The sequence below is a fragment of the Notamacropus eugenii genome, chromosome 6 (genome assembly GCF_028372415.1).
Source record: "Notamacropus eugenii isolate mMacEug1 chromosome 6, mMacEug1.pri_v2, whole genome shotgun sequence".
In the NCBI taxonomy this organism is placed as follows: domain Eukaryota; kingdom Metazoa; phylum Chordata; class Mammalia; order Diprotodontia; family Macropodidae; genus Notamacropus; species Notamacropus eugenii.
This window is the reverse complement of record NC_092877.1, coordinates 162311736-162332622: the sequence shown is the minus strand read 5'-3', so window position 1 is coordinate 162332622 and position 20887 is coordinate 162311736. Positions and strand designations below refer to the sequence as shown.

At 35.3% G+C, this 20887-nt stretch overlaps 1 protein-coding gene across 2 annotated transcripts in view; it reads left to right on the top strand.

The window, feature by feature from the left end:
- FSTL5 (follistatin like 5) overlaps positions 1-20887 on the top strand; it is a 1060999-nt gene that overhangs the window by 478907 nt on the left and 561205 nt on the right. The window contains exon 1 of one of the 2 annotated variants that reach the window (XM_072621400.1): positions 7768-8336. The exons of the other annotated variant lie outside the window; for it this stretch is intronic. The gene's annotated coding sequence lies outside the window, so the exon portion shown is untranslated. Of the gene's footprint in view, positions 1-7767; positions 8337-20887 lie in introns of those variants that run through there. 2 annotated transcript variants of the gene reach the window in all.

The following is a 20887-nucleotide window of genomic DNA, read 5'->3' as shown; positions in this document are numbered from 1 at the left end:
TAATCAAATATTAGTGCAATACTCTAGCCATTAGTGCAGTTCATCAGATAGAATATTCTCAGTTTATGTTGCTGAGTTCAGTCAGAGTAGTCATACTTACAAAATCTGGAAATAGGAAACGTTTTAAGTAGACTCACATTTTGACTTGTATGCAATGTTCTATACTTGATGATCACTTAATAGGAATAGATCCATTTTTTAGAATCATGTTATATTAAGCTCTTTATTCTCAAGACTATCCAGTCTCAAGATCCTGAGATACACTGTGACTGGAAGGTAATTTAAACAATACAGAAAAGAAAAAAAATGGATGTGAGCTCTCCCTTTGTCCTCCAGAATCATGGAATCTCTGAGATGTGTTTTCTTTCAGTGGTTCAGTGGCTCTCAGCTTGATTAATAGTGCATTCATTTCTGTATGAGCACAGGCTGAATCTGAGCTCCAAACAGAATTTGGGGTAACTGCCTTCCTTGTAAATCTGTCCCCATGTTATTAGAAGCATACTCTCCAACTAAGCAAAATTCTTTCACTTTATTGGTAAAGTCATTTCAGAATGAGCTCTGTAGTTTGTTTTGACTAGAGCTGAGTGTGGGGAATTTAAATTCAATTGCAGGGTCTATTGAAAGTCCATTAAAATTCTGTCACTGTGTGCAAGTCAGTCAGTAATTCAGATGTCCATTGTCTACATGAGAGCAGGAAATTGAAAGCCTGTATTGTAAAAGATGATTATAATGTAGTTATTCTTCATGAATCCTTTGAACCTTATAGAGGTAAGCTTTTCAATGTTTCTAAAGCTTGAATAATATATTTTTAAATGAGTCTTTCTTAATGTGATCCATCATCCTTAGAGAAATAAAAACTTATTCAAGTGGAAGTTTACCAAATATTATAATAGTTGTAGAAACATTTACAGAAGTATGTAAAGTGAACTGGTTTCATTGAAAATAAGTATCTAAAAGAAAATTTCAGCATCCCCTTAGGGTCAGCTTTGCAGGACACTTGACAGATGATAAAGGTGACAAATAATATTTGGGGAAAAGTCCCACCAACCCACAAAAAGAAAAAAATATATTGGAAATGACTGAAAACAGTAGCGAGCCTGAGGAAAAAGACCCATAAGACCACTAATGTAGTCATGCTGCTAGAACGAATCAGCCACTTATGCCTCAGAATCAAACAGCAGGGAAATCCTGGTGGTATGGATATGTTCTTGCCTCTTGTCTACTGAAACAGGCAAGACTTATCACTGACCTTCCTCAATTTAGTGTAAAACAGTTGGAAGGGTCACTGGATTGTCTTAAGGAGATGAAGGCATCCTTGCCCAAGGTTGTGATAATGCCCACTATCACCCAATTATAATAGGTGGCAAGCTCCTCTGAGAACCTATCTTTTGGATTCCGAGTACAGAGATATATGCCTTGTTTGTATGATTCTGAAATGTTGGGATCTTAGGGAAGAGGATTAATTATGAGGCTATCTATAAAAAGTCCTAGGGAAGAATATATCTGATCATATTATAAGACAGAACTATCCTTGAGGAAATTTAGCACTAGATTGGGCGCACTTATTAATCAGCAAGGTAGGAACAGAGGAAGTATAAATAGGCAATGAATCCAAAGAGGGAAGGATGGGACCCTTGTTGAAATACTTGAACCTATGACCCAGTAGCAATACCAGAATAATACTTATGGATTGGAAGAAGAGCCAATTTAAAGAAAAGAGGTCATAATGGGGCAAGAAGTATATTCAGAAAAAAATGACAGTAATGGGAGAGGTGAAAACACAGGAAATTATAATCAGCTATGGAAATTTTAACATTTGTGATTTTAGAATTTTAATAAACAGTAGGGCTAAGTGGAGGTTAATATTGAAGAAAGCATTTGAAGGACCAATATGAATATTGAATATCCCCCAAACGCTAAATGACTCTGTTACCCTATGATGTGATAACATGACCTGGATTTTCTGAGACAGTTAAAATTTCCTCATCAGAAATGAGCCCTAATTACTAGTTAGGGAGAACAAAAGTTTATTATACCAATGAGAGAACAGGATGCTATTTACAGCTATAAGAGAGCTATAAGAGATCTTCATGTCCATCGAATCAAAGGTACTCATTTTATAGATTAGAAAACTGAGAAACAAGGATGTTCAGAGACTTGTCCAGGATCACATCTGGTGCAAGAACAGGATGACTCAGAGATTTATGAAAAGCATGTGTTCAGCCCTCAGAAATACTATAGAATCTGTTAATATTATGGATCTCTAACAATTAAAATAACAAAAAGAAAGCAAATACTTTATTAGTTATATATGAATATTAGTCTAATCCTTAAGACTACTTAGATCTTGGACGTGGCATCCCCATTGTTAGTTTAATTTCCATTGCTGTGTATATTTGAAGATAACAAAATTATTTTTTCGCTTCTTACATGATATGTTAAGATGTAGATTGTTTAATAATTCGATTTGTTCTTTACCTCATTTAGTCTAAAAGTTAAATTTTATTGCACATCATAACCATTAATTCAGCATAGGTGATGCTAATTCTCAATTTTATCTGTTACCTTCTGAGGTAACCTCAGGGGGTAAAAAGATGCATTAACAAACATTTAAATTTTAAATGGTAACTGGACAATTGCTAGTTAGCTAATGCAGTCAAGAAATAATAGATACATATTGTTAATTTTTATTTCTCATATTTTCTTAACACTTGCTTTATTTGGATTTTTAAATATAGTGAAAATTCCTTAATTTTGGAAATCTATGGAGAACTAAAATAGAGCAGTCATGTTTACAAGTAATTTACTCAGGCAATGAGAAATGTTTTAAAGAATAATGTGCATAAATCATATGATGCAGACAGCAATCAATGATGGATTCTTGAGGCCTCATAACCACTCCTTATCTGTTGAAAGATAGATATATTGTCGTCTTTCATTTGGATTGAATTTATGACTAATAAATGCAAATTATGGTTAACTTCAATTATTGTATTTAAATCTACTGTCAGTAAACATATTCAGGTTATGGAAAAGCATACTAAAACACTTCTTCAAATGCACATATTTTTTCTTTTTTGTAAGAAAATATTTAAGAAATGACTTAATTGTAGAATCAACAAATTGAGTTGATTATTCTGAGATTTATTGATGATAAAACTATATCCTTGCTGTATTTACCAGTATTAAGTCTGGTTTATGAAATTAATACTCTAGACTAGAGTATAATAGTCTTATGATAAAAATTGAAAATAACTCCAAGTTTTATTCTTCCTCCAATTTAACTAAACAAAAAGTGCCTAATTTAATGCAGAACTAACCTTTTGTCCACAACAAGAGGTTGAGCTCATTTTTTACTTGCATGAGATACACCTCCACAAAATTCTCTAACCATCTGCCACCAGAAACTAAATCATTTTAAAAATTTCATCATTAATTCTTATTAAAAAATTGTAGAAAATCCAGCCATCTGTTTTGCAGAAATATTTTATCCATGAAAAAGTATATTAAAGCTTTAAAAACATTATTTTAGAAGGGAAATGATATTAATATATACATATCTTAATCATGTATGAAACAGCTCAATATAAGCAGTTTTTATACCATCAATGGGTTATTGAAAGCAGGATAATAATAAAGCAATATGCTAGTAACAAATTCAAGGTGATATTAAATCATATATAAAAAAGATTTCAGTGCTTTATTCCTGATTATTTTAGATTTTAGCTATTTTAGATAAACATTTCACTCACAAGTTTTTTTCTAAAAAGAATTCGTGAGAATTTATGATGTAAAAAACTAATCCTCATATGCCAAATTAAGTAATCTATAAAGCCTTCATATATATAGTAACATCAGTAACTACATATTTGAAGTCCATATATTCAGTGAACTATATAAATATTTAGAAGATGATGCAGTGCTCCAAACAATATTGTTTTATACACAATATTTTATGATATCATGGATACTAACATTGGGAACATAATGTAATATATAATGATATTCCCTCAGTTTACCATATTATAGTAGAGCCATTATTTTTAAAATTACAATAAGAAAGAAGAGTAGATATATGTTATCTCATCCCTGAAAATATGTCAAGGATGCAAGGAAAGAACCTTAGAAGCTTATGAAAGAAAAAGACTTCTAATACAGCTTAGAAATGAGAAAATCACCCTGAAGGTCTGGAAGCAGAGATGGCTCCAAGTGACTGCCTTAAGAAATGGGGGATTGGGTATGCTGCTGTGTCTAGTCTTCCAAAATATTAAAACCCTCAGCACAGATCTGTCCATGCAACTCTAGTTAAAGGAAAAAAACAAACAAACAAAAAAACAGAAATGACAACAACAGCAACAAAAGTTTTTGTGGTTCTTTAGTGTGGAAATTCAGTGTATTGAGATTCATGGGATACATATATTAACCCCAAATCTTTCATTATATAATTATGCTGCTTTGGGAAAATCATTCCCCACTATGGTCCTCAGTGTCCCCAGCTGAAACTTTAGGGATGTGCTCCAGGTGTTATCCAAGTTCTTTTCCATTTTTTAAAATTGAAATAGCTTTTTCCCCAATCATATATTAGGAAACTTTTTTAGCACTCATTTTTACAAGAGTTTGAGTTCCAAATTTTTCTCAATCCTTCTTTCCCCTCTGCTTTTCTGAAATTGGTAGGCAGTTTGATATAGTTTATATATGTGCTATCATGTAAAGCATTTCCATATTTGTCACAGTTGTGGAAACAGAAACAGATCAAGCAGAAATAAAACCATGAGAAAGAATAAGGTGAAAAAAAATATGCTTCAATCTGCATTCTGAGCCCATCAGTTCTTTATTTGAATATGGACAGCATTTTCTTTCGTGAGTCCTTTGTAATATCTTGGATCATTTGTGTTTCTGAGAAGAGCTGAGTCATTCATAATTGATCATTACATGATGTTGCTGATACTGTTTAACATGTTCTTCTGGTCCTGCTCATTTCACTTTGCATCAATTTGTACAAGTCTTTCCAGGCTTTTCTGAAATATGCCTGTTCATCATTTCTTATTGCACAACAGTATTCCATTACATTCATATATCAGAGCTTGTTCAGTCATTCCCCAATTGTTGGGCATCCCTTCAATTTCTGATATTTTCCCACCACAAAAAGGATTGTTATAAATATTTTTCACATGTAGGTCCTTTCTCCCTTTTTCTGATCTCTTTAGAATGCAGACATATCAGTGGCATTGCTGGATCAAAGGGTATGCACAGTTTGGTTGCCCTTTGGGTATAGTTCCAAAGTGTTCTACAGAATGGTTGGACCAGTTCTCATCTCTACCAACAGAGCATTAATGTCCTAATTTTGCCACATCTTTTTCAACATTTATCTTTTTCCTTTTTTGCATATTAGCCAATCTGATTGGTGTGAACTAGTAACTCAGAGTTATTTTAATTTGCATTTCTGTAATCAAAGTTGATTTGGGACACTTCTTATGACTATCGCTATCTGAATTCTTCATCTGGAAACTGCCTGTCCATATTCTTGGATAATTTATCAATTGAGGAATGGCTTATATTCTCATAAATTTCACTCAGTTCTCTAACTATTTGAGAACTAAGGCCTTTATCACAGACACTTGCTGTAAAGATTGTTTTCCAGCTTTCCTTTCAATCTTGGTTCCATTGATTTCATTTGTATGAAAGTTTTTCAATTTTAATATGATCAAAAGTATCCATTCTACATTTTGTAACACTCTCTATCACTTGTTTGGTTGTGAATTTTTCTTCACGTCATAGATCTGATAGGTAGATCATTTCTTACACTCCTAATTTGATTGCTTCATTGTCTATGGTAACTTTAATTATGATGTACTTTCCTTCATCTATTTTAATTAGGTTTTTTTTTTTGCCTTTACTTTGTCTAAGATCAAGATTGTTACCCTGCTTTTTTTCAACTTCTGTTGAAGCATAGTAGTTTCTACTTTAGTCTTTTTAACTTCAGTTGAAGCATAGTAGATTCTACTTTAGTCCTTTATCTTTAGTTTGTGTGGGTCTCTGCAAGTGTGTTTCTTGTAAGCAAAATATTGTAGGATTCTTGTTTTTTGTCCACTTTGCTCTTTGTCCACTTCCTTTTTGTGGGAGAGTTCCTCCCATTCACATCACAGATTACTACCTGTGTATTTCCCTTCATCCTATGCTTTCTCCAGTTTGTCTTCTCCTTTCAGTCTTTCCTACCTTAACAATGTTTCGCTTCTGTCTACCTCTTTCTGAACTGCCCTTCTTATGTCAATTCAACCCTCCCCCCCACCATTTACTTAATCTCCTCCCCTCCTTCTTCCCTCTTAGGTAAGATAGATTTCTATATTCAATTTATCGTGTACATTATTCCCTATTTAAGCCCATTATGATAAGATTCAAGTGATGCCCATTGCCCACCCTGTCATCCTTCTCTCCACTGAAATAGGTCTTTCTCACCTCTTCATGTAAGATAATTCCCTCCATTCTACATCTCCCTTCCTTCTGTACCCTTTGCACTACTTTTTCTCATCCCTTAAATTTTTTGTCATTTCCTCAAATTTAGCTTATATCCATATCCTCTATGTATATTACTTTGATCTGTACTATTATTAATAAAATTTTTAAGAGTTACAAGTGTCTTCTTCCCATGTGGGGATGTGAGGAGTTTAGCTCTGTTGAATGCCTTATGATTTCTTTCCCCTTTTTGCCTATTTATACATTTCTCTTGCGTTTTGATATTGGAGATCAAATTTTTGGTTTAGTCCTGGTCTTCTCCTTATGAAGGCTGGAAATTTGTCTGTTTCATTGAATGACCATTTTTTTTTCATTCTTTTGGATTTGTTTGTTTAATTCATGATGTCTCATAGGGTCATTAACTTCCATTTGTTCAATTCTAACTTTTAAAGCATTGTTATCCTCAATTAGCTTTTGTACTTTCTTTTCCATTTGGCCAGTTGTACTCTTTAAGGAACAGTTTTCTTCAGTGGATATTTATATCTCTTTTTCTATTTGACCAGTTCTACTTTTTAAGCAGTTTTCCAGACTATTGACTCTTTTTTCATAATTCTCTTGCATCACTTTCATTTATTTTCACTTTCTTTTACTTCTATCTCTCTTATAAGATTTTTAAGCTCCTTTTTGAGATCTTCCCATTTTGATTTGATGTTTTGCCTATCAGTGTTTTGACATTGTTGTCCTCTTCTGAGTTTGTGTCTTGGTCTTCCCTGTCACCATAATAACTTTCTATGGTCAAATTCTTTTTTGTTGTTGTTTTCTGCTCATCTCTTCTTTCCTTTCCTTTCCTTTCCTTTCCTTTCCTTTCCTTTCCTTTCCTTTCCTTTCCTTTCCTTTCCTTTCCTTTCCTTTCCTTTCCTTTCCTTTCCTTTCCTTTCCTTTTTCCTTTCCTTTCCTTTCCTTTCCTTTCCTTTCCTTTCCTTTCCTTTCCTTTCCTTTCCTTTCCTTTCCTTTCCTTTCCTTTCCTTTCCTTTCCTTTCCTTTCCTTTCCTTTCCTTTCCTTTCCTTTCCTTTCCTTTCCTTTCCTTTCCTTTCTTTTTCGTTCATTTTCTTTCTTTCCTTCCTTCCTTCTTATTTTTCTTTCTTTCAAGTTTGAATTCTTCTCCCAGGGTAGAAGGGGCACTGTTTCTGACTTTTGTGGTAGTAACTGAAGACCCTGATTGTTTACCTGGTGCTACAGTGATGTTGCCCTGTTGTCTGATGCTGCACTTCCAGAGTGAAGTGGCAGTTGGCTAGTGCTGCTGGAGACTCTAACAGTCTAACAGCTTGCATGATTCTGAGATGTACGTCCTAGTAGTGGTTTCTGGTGTGTGCTGAGGCTTAGTGGAGTGTTTCTGCATTTCCCATTGACTACAATGAAGCACATGCAGTCCTGCCTCTGGAAGTTTACTGGGGGCTACACTGAAGTGTGGCAATTCTAGTGCTGGCTAGTGGCTGCCTGTTTGCTTAGGCACCTGTCGAGTAGGCTTCTACCTGCTTGCTCAAAGTTGGGCTGAAGTACGTGGACATTTGTGGCTGGAGGCTTGCTGTTTGCTTGGGGCTGTGCTGAAGTTTTTGAAGGTCTGACCATTAGGTGCTGCCTGCTGACCAGAGCTGCACTTAAGCAAGTGACGTTTCTTGGAGCTGGAGCTGGTTGACCTTACTATGCTAAGGCACTTCAGGGGTCCTGGTGTTGACCTTTGCCTGTTCCACCACATTGGGGCCCAGGATCTCCCACTGGTTTGTTGAGCTTCAGCTTCATGATGGGATTCTTCTCATTCTGGGCTGCACTCACCTTTCAGCTGAATGCAATGGATCTTTTTTTCTGATCATCCAAGTTTCAGGTGCTAAAATATTCATTTACCCTATCCTTTTGCTGGTTTTTCTGTTCCAGGATTTGTTTGGGGGCTCTGTCTTATGGTTGTTTGGAGATGAGTATGGGAGAGTTGTAGTGGTTTACTGTTTACCATCTTGGCTCCCAGAAGTTCAATATTCCAAGGTCTTTTTTCAGTCCTGATTGCCTGAGATTCTGTTTTGGGCCTTGAAAATGATTGAGTTGGGATCCCTTTGAACTTCAAATATGGACTAATGCAATGGCTCCAAAGAACACATATTGACCATGGCAGATGAATCTCTTCTGACATCTGATTCAGGGAAGGAATATAGGAGGAAGACAAAGGAAAACTTTTTATTCCTCCTTCATCCCTTCCTATTTCTTCTTCGAATGTTAATAGGGTGACTGTGCTCATGATTTTAAATTTTAAATACACTTTTAATTTGACCCATTCACATTTAGAGTCAAATAAAATAGCAATTATATCTGTTAGTTAGTTCTATTATTTAGAATACAACATTGCTGAGGCTCAAGCCATGGAAATTCATTGCACATACTATATTTGAAAATAGATTAGAAAAATTATCTTACTATTCTAAGAACTGGGCAATATCTAAAGTTTTAACAATATATGCATGTTTAATTTGGATTATAGAAATATAATATTGAGACTAGATTTGATAGCATCTTAATTGTAATCACTCTTTTTTGACAGAGTGCCTTTAAAACTTAACATTCTGCCCTGTAATATTTTCATAACTCTGTGAAAGAAATATTCAAAGATAATCATATCTTAAAATTTAGTAAAAGAAAAGAAGTATTCTCTTAGGTAGCAAGGACTATACTTTAAGGGGTGGATGGGGTGCATGACCTCCTTTGGAGGTGGGGAGATATGGGGAGAAAAGTTTGAATTCAAATTCTTATGGAAGTGAATGTTGAGAACTGAAAAATAAATAAATTATATATTTTTAAATGATAAATTTGCATTAGACAAGTGTCCAATCTTCATGAATGGAGGGAATTAGTCCACAAGTATGTATTAAGGCACAGTGGATGGAGTGTTTGACCTGCAGTCAGGAGGACTCATTTTCCAGAGTTCAAATTTAACCTCAGACACTTAAACTATGTAACTGTGGGCAAATAACTTCCTGCTGTTTGCCTCAGTTTCCTCATCTATAAAATGAGCTAGAGAAGATAATGATAAACCACTCCAGTGTCTCTGTCAAGAAAATCCCTAATGTGGCGACATGAAGAGTCAACAGCAACAAAATGTATTAGGCATTGAATTTAGCACAGGGGATACAAAAAGTGGCAAAAACGTCCCTGTGCCCCTTGATATATTCTAATGAAGAAGACAATACATAAATAAGGATATACACAAGTACATACAGAAAAGGTAGAAAGCAATCTAAAAGCAGAAGGCATCTGCAGTTGTGATAAATGGGAAAGTCCTTCTAACAAAGGAAGGATTTGAGCTGATTCTTCAAAGAAACCAGGCATAACAAGAGAGTTGTGTTCAGAACAATAGTTCTCTATAGTGATAAAAATCTAAGTCTGACCAAAAAAAAAGTGGATATAAGAAGGATAATACTTATACTATTTACCTCACAGAGCAAAGGAAAACACTTTCTAATCTCTAGAAAATTATAGAAATTCAGGTTATTTTTTATTTTATTAAATTTAATTGTTTATTAAAAAAGAAGTATTCTTTAATCTGTCTCTCATAAATTTTCAGCACAGGCCCAAAGAAATATGAGTTCTCTGAATATTTACATACATCATTTAAACATATATATATATATATATATATATACACACACATATATATATACTATGCTACACATATATATAGCATTAACTACTAAAAATATTCATGCTTTATCTGCTTCTTGTCTGTGCAATAGACATCTTTCATTCATTTGTTTTTACCTCTGTAGATAGCTAAGCCAAGCTGTTTTTGGAAGATTATAAATCTTATTTGAGAAATTCTGAAAATGTCTCAGGGCTTTATGCAAATAGAAAAATATCATATGCAAACAGGAACATCTCAAGGATTTCGGACCATTTATAGGTAATTAAAAAATTAAATTTCAGTTCCATATTTTTTCCCTTCATCCAGGCCCTCCTCCACCTATTGAGAAAGCAAAGAATATTGCACTTAGGTAGCAAGGACTATACTTTAAGGGGTGGATGGGGTGCATGACCTCCTTTGGAGGTGGGGAGATATGGGGAGAAAAGTTTGAATTCAAATTCTTATGGAAGTGAATGTTGAGAACTGAAAAATAAATAAATTATATATTTTTAAATGATAAATTTGCATTAGACAAGTGTCCAATCTTCATGAATGGAGGGAATCATGAATGGAAGTCATACAAAATATTTTTTCATATTAACTATATGTTACAAAAAAAGAAGTAAAGAAACAAAGAAAATAAAAATGAAAGATGAGTTCATCAGTTCTCTCTCTGGACGTAGATAGCATATTCTATCACAAGTCCTTTGTAATTGTCATGAATCATTAATCATAGTAAAGTCTTTTAGAGTAAAACTATTGCTGTTTCTGTATAAAAAGATGTTCTAGTTTTACTCACTTCACTCTGCATCAGTTCATATAGGTCTTCCAACATTTTTTCTAACCATACCCTTCATCAATTCTTAAAACACAATAGTATTCCATCACAATCATATACCATAACTTGTTCAGCCATTACCCAATTGATGGGCATCCCTTCAATTTCCAATTCTTTGCTACCATAAAAAAGAATTGTTATAAATATTTTTATACATATGTGTCCTTTTCTTTTTTCTATCTCTTTGGAATAAAGTCCTGGTAGTGGTATTGCTGGGTCAAAAGGGATGGACATAGCCCCTTTGTCATAGTTCTAAATTGTTCTCTAGAATGGTCTGACCAGTTCATAGTTCTACCAACAAGACATTAGTGTGACTATTTTTTCCACGTCCCCTTTAGCATGTGTCACCTTTTTTTTTTTGCATGTTAGCTAATCTCAGAGTTGTTTTAATTTGCATTTCTCTAATTGTTAGTGATTTAAAGCATTTTTCCATGTGATTAATCATAGCTTTGATTTCTTCTAGTAATTGTCTGTTCTTTGACTGCTTATAAATTTGGGAAATGGTACCTATTTTTATAAATTTGACTTGGTTCCCTAAAAATCAGGGAATGAGACCTTTACCAGAGAAATCTACTGCAAAAGTTTCCTTCAGAAGTCACTGTTGATAAAGCAGTGTTATTTCCTGATATCCATTTATATTCAATTACGGGTGTACCTATTTGGAATGGTTTTAATGCAAATCACCCTGGCTTCATTATGTGTAATAATCACTTCAGAAATACTTGTAAGGTAATATGAATATGTGTAAATGTACTTACACTTACAGCTATTTATACTCTCTCTCTCTTTCTCTCTCTCTCTCTCTCATTTTCTGTCTCCATATAGCTACCTATTTATCTGTGCATCTTCTATGTATTTCAATTTCAATTGTTCAAGTATATTATTTTTAAGTAATGTCATAGTATAACAATTTAAATTAAAGAATGGTTTTTAGATGCTACCTATTTTTAAACATTAGGAAAATAAGATCATAAAATTATAGTAGGAAAGGATCTCAGAGGTCAGGTAGTCCAACTCTCTTATTTTATAAATGAATTCAATAAGATCCAGAGAGCTAAAATGTTTTGTCCATGATCATATGGGAATCTCTATTCATGTCCTATATTTTTTCTTTCTGTAGTGGCCTTACCAAATCCATTAACAGATAGAGGACCAAGCAATAGAAAATGTGTTGAGTCTCACACCAGAATATTGACCATGGAAATGACTTTAGGCAACTTACTTTCCCTCTGAACCTCCATTTCCTCTTTTGTAAAATTAAAATATTAGACCACATGATCATTATAGATTTATAAAGTTTCAAATCCTAGAACCGATGATTTAAAAACCAAAACTCCTTAAATATTTTTCTTAAGTAAGGAGTAATTGCAATTTCTGTGTCAATAGAGGGAGTATCTACACCAGTGTAATTACCGGTCTTAAGGAATAGTTTATTTAAACTACTTATTGCAGATAATTTTTTTTTAGTCTTCTTAATATTGCCTTGAATGAACACTCTCTGGTGTACTTTCTCAGATAGAGATTATTTCCTCTGACTGTTTAAAACCACATTCCTGTATTAATTCCACCCTGCAAGTCAACATATTCTTGAACCAAACAAATGAGTTACATCCTATGACAGAAGTACCAGTTACTATTCTTGAATTGTTTCTTTGTAGCTGCTTGCAATATTTTCTCCTTGACCTGGGAACTCTGGAATTTGGCCACAATGTTGCTAGGAGTTTCTCTTTTTGGATCTTTTTCAGGTGGTGATAGGTGGATTCTTTCAATATTTTTTTGCCCTCTGGTTCTAGAATATCAGGGCAGTTTTCCTTGATAATTTCATTAAAGATGATGTCTAGGCTCTTTTTTTGATCATGGCTTTCAGGCAGTCCCATAATTTTTAAATTGTCTCTCCTGGATCTATTTTCCAGGTCAGTTGTTTTTCCAATGAGATATTTCACATGATCTTCCATTTTTTCATTCTTTTGGTTTTGTTTTGTGATTTCTTGGTTTCTCATAAAGTCATTGGCCTCCATCTGTTCCATTCTAATTTTGAAAGAACTATTTTCTTCAGTGAGCTTTTGAATCTCCCTTTCCATTTGGCTAATTCTGCTTTTGAAAGCATTCTTCTCCTCATTGGCTTTTTGAACCTCTTTTGCCAATTGAGTTAGCCTATTTTTCAGGGTGTTATTTTCTTCAGCATTTTTTTGGGTCTCCTTTAGCAGGGTGCTGACCTGCTGTTCATACTTTGCTTGTATGTCTTTCATTGCTCTTCCCAGTTTTTCTTCCACCTCTCTAACATGATTTTCAAAATTTTCTGAGCTCTTTTTGAGCTCTTCCATGGTCTGAGCCCATTGAGTGGGCTGGGATATAGAAGCCTTGTCTTCTGTGTCTTTCCCTGATGGTGAGCATTGTTCTTCCTCATCAGAAAGGAAGGGAGGAAAAACCTGTTCACCAAGAAAGTAATCTTCTATAGTCTTGTTTTTTTTCCCTTTTCTGGGCATTTTTCCAGCCAGTGACTTGACTTCTGAATATCCTCTTCACACCCACTTTGCCTCCAGATCCACCCAGCCAGCACTTGGGGTCTGAGATTCAAATGCTGCTCCCCAGCCTCAGGGCTTCCGCAGGGGCGGGGCTGCTATTCAGTGTGGGATCAAGTTCAGGTGCTCAGGTAGGGGCAGGGCCACCTCACGGGCTCAGTTCCCTCAGGGGGTTTATGCAGAGACCTTCAACAATGGATCCAGGCTCTTGCCTGGTTGGGGAGCCCCAGTCTGCTCCTACTTCCACTGCTGCCTCCCAAGGGGGCCTGAGTTATGGGGGCACCCCACTCCCCTCTCGACCTGCCAAAGAGACCCTCTCACTGACCCTTGTCACCTGTGGGTGGAGGGACCTGCGTGGCTGCTGGAGATTCTGTCCCTGAAGCCTGCTCGGATCTGCTCCCCATTGGATCAGCTCCTCTTGGCACCGGGTGGCCAACGCAGGGCTGGGCTCTGCTCCGCATTTGCAGCGAAGAACCTTTTGCGAGAGGTTTTCAGGCTCTCTGGAACAGAAATCTCATCCACTCCGCTGGTCTGTGGCTTCTGCTGCTCCAGAATTTATTGGCAGTTCTCTTTTACAGATATTTTATAGGCTGTGGGTTCGGAGCTAGCGTATGTGTGTGTTTCTACTCCACCATCTTGCCTCCGTCCCACCAGTTACTATTCTTACTATTAGAGAAAAATAAAGATGAAAAAAAGGAGAGTCTTCCTAGATTCAGTTCCCTCTCTTAACTGATATAAACATCTGCCAGCTTGAGGAAGATTTTTTTTTTTACATTTAATATTTATTTTAAAATCTAAACCCAATGCATTTGAGGCATATAACAGGCATTTACTGAAAAGTAAATTGGTCAGACCCTGTAGGACTGTTGTCAATGGTAGTTCTCATGTTGATTTATGTATTATATGGAGGAAGAGTAACGTGCTCCTCTGAACTCCTTTCTTTTTGGCTTCCATTTGCAAGGGTTTGGCTTCCATTTCCTACAGGGTGTGGTACTGTCAATACAATGGAGAAAAGCCTCAGTTAAAAGAGGTAATTTGCGAGCCCTTTGTTCACCACATGGAAAATATGTATATAAAATTATGAAAAGCAAAGTCAAGACTGGAGTCTCTGATTCAAATCATTCAGTCTAGGAATAACTCTCTTCCACTTTGAATATTAAACTGTTTTATGCAGATATATTTGTGGTTTTAATCATGTAATCAATTTATTTTGCCTGTGAAGCCATGGTCTGTATCAAACTAGTCATAGATATCTCATTCAGGCTATCCTCACTCTGAGTTAAAAAACTTAAAATATGATTTAAAAGTTGGAGGGAAACATTCCAGTATTCTTTTCTCATTCTGACAGTTGATACCATGGTGAGTAAGGTACTTGGAATCCTTAAGATCTCATCTTAGTTAGATGATAGAGTGGATAGGGTGCTAGGCCTAAAGTCAAGCACACTCATGTTCCTGAGTTCAAATGTGTGATCCTAGGTAAGTTATTTAACTCTGCATTGGTCCAGTATCTTTGCTGAGAGTCAGACAAGGCTGAAAAATGGCTGAACAAAATATTTCTCTGATAACCCAGGATGCATAGTCCTCTATGGAAGTACTGGACTCATGTAGACTTGAATTTGTTTATTACAGACTTCTTAGTAACATCTCTGCTCTGGAAGGATCTTAATTTGACTGATTTCTAGGCATTACTCTCATCTAGGCATCCTAAGTTCTTTCATAAGCACCAGGTTAACATACACAAACCTTAGTTCCTGTTTTCCCCTCACTTGGGAGGGAGGATATTTGAAGGCTATGTCACATCATCAAATTAAAACTTTGGAGCTGATTTATTTTACAAGCTTCTTTCTAGTTCATCTCTTCCCCTTTAATAATGTAATATTTTAGTCTCCTGCTCACTTAATCCTTAGTCATTCAAAATTTCTACCAGAGTCTTTCTTCAGATTAATAAGCAAATGCTTATTAAATGCCTATTATGTACCAGGCACTTTGCTTAGGACTAGTTTAAAGTATAAAATTAGTGCTTAATTTAGTCTTTAGTGCTTAATGAGCCCTTCAGTAGTAACTGCTCTGAGAAGAACAACACTGACTCAATGGTTGGGGAAGGAGGTGGAATAGATGAGTGTTGTGAGAGAGGAGTGTTGGTTTCACTGGAGACAAGCTTCAGGATTAAATGTTGTGGGTATTATGGGACATGACCCATCTTTCTGCCCTCTGGTGATCACACATCCTTTACTGTTGAACCATGACCTTCCAAAGATCCAAGGAAGCCCATTTAGAAACAAATGGTATAAAGGATAAATTTCATTCTTCTTAGTCTGATACACATTATACATTGTAGACAAATTGGATTAGTAGTTACTCTGTAGCCTATAATGTAATACCTTTCCTCCTAATATCATCATGCCTTCTTGTATCGTTCTACATACTCATAGGCCTTCATTCATATCTAGAGTATCTTATGTCAACATCTCTACCTTTTGGAATATTTGTTTTCTTTAAGGCTCAATTAAGTAGCTTTCTTCTGGGTAATTCTTCCTTGATTCTTCCAAAAGAAAGTAATCTCACCTTTCTCAAATTTTGTATCCTTTGGTAGGAAAATTTTTTTTAACCTTATCACACTTGACTTTGTATCATAAACATCTGTGTATGAGCCAAGAATTGATAGGATCGTTGAGGCAAAACTATAAGCTTTTGTCCTTGTATCCCTCGATTCTGATATGATTCCTTGAAAGGTTTTTTGCTTATTTGTTCTGGTCCTGTTATTTCATCCAGGAAGGATTCCCAGTGTGGGGATTCTTTCCGCCGATGCAATTAAGTTCTTTTGTAACTTACATTACAAGTGTTGCTGCCTGGAGGAAATAGGAAGTTAACAGCTTGACCATGTGTCAGATGATATGTGTCAGAGCTGGACTTAATCCCATCTGGCTATCTAACCTCTCTAACATGCCACTTCAGTTACATTGCATGTCAGAGATATTTATTAATAAATATTACCTGACTTAAATTCATTCCTTCAGAAGAAAATTATCTCTAGTTCTCAGTCTTTGCCATTAACAAGATTTTGATACCTAGGCAGTAATCTTTCTGACTCAGATTCTGAAATGGAAATGGAAATAATACTTTCTTTACCTTTTCTTGAGTACACTCTTCTCATTTCAAGATTAAACTAAAATATGTAAAATAGATTTAAAGTCTCATACTTTTCAAGTATAAACATTTTTAATTAACAAGGATATCCTTGCTATTTATCACTTCTTGACAGAAAATACAAATCTTGGTTATAAAAAATTGAGTTGAAAGGCTCCTTAGAGATCATAGTCTAGGAATTTGGGCCTGGGGAAATTACCAGTTTATCCATTAAAACACAGTCCATTAATGCCATAGGCAGAACTAGAAAGCCCTTCTCTTGACTCCTAATCCATTGCTCTCTCTCTCTCTCTTATGACACTGTTAGAGAATTATCTAAAAAGAAATCAAATGGGATCACTATGTTTTGGATGACACGAATATTTGTTTTTATTTTGTCTCCTTTTGGGATGTGACTCTGTGGCTGCTAGACCATTGCCTAGTAGTTCACCTCTGTGAAAATGAGCTTATCAGGAGCTGGAACTACAATCTGTTCCTCAGGAAATATTGCCAAAACTTTCACCCTCTCCTTTGGAGTGTGAATTTTTGCCACTCAGAACGCAAAATGCCTTATTGTACTCAGTTTCTTCAGTGTTTACATGTGGGGAAAATCTGTGATTTCATTAGTTTAGTTTCTGTGCCAATGTATATCAAAACCTATCTACAGGCAACACTAAGATGGTAAAGAGACTAGAGCTGTGAACTTGAAATCAGGAAGGCCTGAGCTCAAATCCGGACTAAAATACTTATTACCTGTGTGACCCTGAACAATTCATTTAACTTCTGTCTGCTTTAATTTCTTCATTTATAAGATGGTTATCATAATATCACTTGTCTCCCAGGATTGTCTTCAGAATTATATTTATGAAATCCTTTGTCAACCTTAAAGTTCTCTGTAAGTTATAGCTATTGTTAATATGGCTTACTAGAGATATCCTAGGGTCAGATAGCTTACGGAATTTCATAACTGGTATTTGAAAACAATTATTCAAGATTTTGAGCCCCAGTATTCTCTTATGCTCTTCTCCCTCTTCTATACATATAGTATTTCATGGTAATAAGGCACTTTCCTCACAACTCTATGAAGTAGGTAGTGTAGGTATAGTATTATTATCCCTCTGTTACAGATGTGTACATTGAGACTAGAAAAGAGAAATGAATCATTCTAGGCCACACAACTCATAAATAGGATAGCTAGGGCATAAATCTAGGACTTTGACTACAAGTTCAGACCTCTTGTGTCTGCTCCTTCCTTCTAGAGGAAGAAAAAAGTATTTCTTGTTCATCTGTAGTTATTGACTTTAGGTTTTTACAAATTCCTTTCATAATTAAAATCTTTATTTTAGGATTTAGTCAAAATAAAATTATGGTAGATTTGCCTGAAAGCTTTCCAATGAGAACAAAAATATATCTTATATACAAATCTCACTACTACATTAATGAAACATCAAAAAGTCTCCAATACTCGTGCAAGTTCGTTCTACTTCATGGGAATATTGTATTCATAGTCAATCTATTTGATAGTCTTAATAGACAGTTTTATATGCAGTATGTATAAAAACAGCTTGCAGAATGCATATTTCTGTTTTCTATCTTCATTTTTCAACAATGGCTTCAAGGTACTTTAGAACAAAAATGTTATCAACCAGCTGGATCAGTCATTAAGCAGAATATTTTATAGCCTTTGGGGAGAAAAAAGAGGTGTGTGAGGTGGTATAGTGGAGAGAGAATGGGGCTAGGAGCCAGGAAGACCTGTATCATGGGATCAGAGTTTTTTTAGGGCATTAGCTCTCATGTAATCTGTCCATCTATCCTTTTACAGATAAGGAAACTGAGACAAAAATAGAATGTAAAATGACTGTCTCAAGGTCCCCAGTAGAGGAGCCAGTGTTAGACCTTAATTCTTCTGACTGAAAATCTAATTCTGTTTCCATTATGCCATGGTGCCTACCTGGAGAAAAGGACAAAAAAAAGCTATTTGTGATACTTAATTGCTCAATGACCCTTGGCATTGAGGTCTCCTTAAGACTAAAATTTTGCATTCTATAAAATAATACCAGCAGTACCTGCCCCATATAGACCTATTGTCTCAAATAAGACAACATATGCAGAGTATGTTAAAGGTCAATTGCTTCTTGTAATTTGTCAGTAAGAATTCTCAACACACCAATCCACTAAAGAAGAATCTTAAGTGACTAAAATAAATTTTATATAAAGAAAATCTTCCCAGAAAGTAAGCTTTCCTTAAATGTCATTGAGTAATTCAAGACATTAAAACAACTTTATTTGTTTTAATTATCACTTTTTCTTCTTGCTTCACATTTATTTCTAAATATAACCCCACCTTGGCAACTACCCTCTTACCCATCCCACAGTGACATTTTAGCTATTTTTATTATGAGGTGAAGACTTTTAAGCTGTCTGATCACATCCAAAGTTTTCTAGTCTATGTTCTACACTGCTTATGCACCATTCCACTGCTGAATGGACAACCATGGAGATTCTCAGGCAAAGGCAGTACAACAGGCAGAATGTTCCCCAAACCCAGAAGGGGGGCCAGATCAGTAGCTAGAAGCATGTCGACAAGGACACATGCAGTCTACTAGATCCAAGAGCAGGTCTGGCTTTGAAATATATAATGTTTCAACACTAACATAGTCAGACATCCTGTCAAATTTTAGCTACTGAAGAAACTAACAGTCCTTGCATTGTAGATTCATGTCTAGTCTAAAGGTGTGAATATAGGGGGTAGTTTAATAATTGTTTTTTGACAAAAGTCTTTCATGTCTCTTTTTGAAGCTGTATGAACTTGAGGACAAGGACAGTGTTTTTTTTTATACATGTATGAATTAGACAGTACAGCGTGGTGTTGGTACTTCTTGAGGATTCAATAGCATCTTGTTCAGTTGATTTTACCTCTATTCTTTCATTCAGGGGATAATTACTTTAATCAGTATGGCACACATTTAACTGAAATGTGACATGGGATAGTGAATAAAGAACTGGCCTTGGAGACACAAAGACATGAGATCAAGTCTCACCTTTTACACATACTGACTGTGTGACCTTGAACAAGTTACTTAACCTCTCAGTGCTGTAGGCAGCTTTCTAAGACTAAATTGCAGAAAAGTTGCTGGTCAGTATCCTTCATCTAGGAATTTCCTATAGGAAGAAAATCACACTAGCAGTTTCTAACCCATAAACATTCATCTGATTAGACATTCATATTTTATGGAATTAACTTCAGTATCTCAGAGTAAGATCAACCTATTCCTGAGGTGAATATCAGTAACCAGATCTTCAAATGACAACCCTTTTTGCTACAAAAATCCTATCATGGAAATCACTGTAGCATATAATTATGAGAGCTTCAAAGGGAAAGGAGCCAGTCTCAGTAAACCTTGGTACTCTTGGCATTCATTCAAAAACTGTCTTCTCCTTTCAGTTGAAAGTTAATCGAGAAAGGATGAATCTTTTCTCTGTTATTTTCTTGGTATAGAAATATCAGAAAAACATTTTGCCTTTTAAACTTCCTATTCTGAAGTGATCAGGGAGATAGGATTTGACATAAGAACCATGACAATAAAAATAAAATTAATGATGATAATGATATGCATGTAATATGCAATGACTCATTTAGAATTTTTAACCTTGATCACTTTGAAAGACTATATTTAGATCTCTTTGGTGTGAGATCTTACCCAACTCATCTACACAGGTAGACTGCAATTTCCCACCATTGTAAAGGGTATAGAATATACTTGACTGCACGGCAAATACACTAGTAGTAAGGAGGCTAGGGGCAAGTGGGATCAAGAATATCTTTCTTGGGACACTCATCACTTTGCTCTAATAGCCACAAGAGTATATGATGGATATCAACCTAGAATTATGTCTATTATGTTTGTAGTTTGTAAATACAAGAATTCAAAAGAAAAGCCACTTTCCCTGATTGCTCCCAAGACAAGGATAGCAAATTCTCTGTGGCTTAGCTCTCTCCCACCAAATGGTTAGTATACACACACACACACACACACACACACACACACACACACACACACATGCATGCATGCACACACATCTCTGCAAGTAAACCCATTTATCCCATTTATATGCCAACATTAAACAGAAGTCAGGAAAATTTACAGATGAGAGTACACAAAGGAATATATGAGAGTAAATGAACACTTGAACTTAGCAGTGAAAAAAAAAATTGAGTTCATCTCAGGACAGAACAGTCTTCTGGGGAAGTCCATTTTAGGCAGTCACTAAAGGAGTGATTA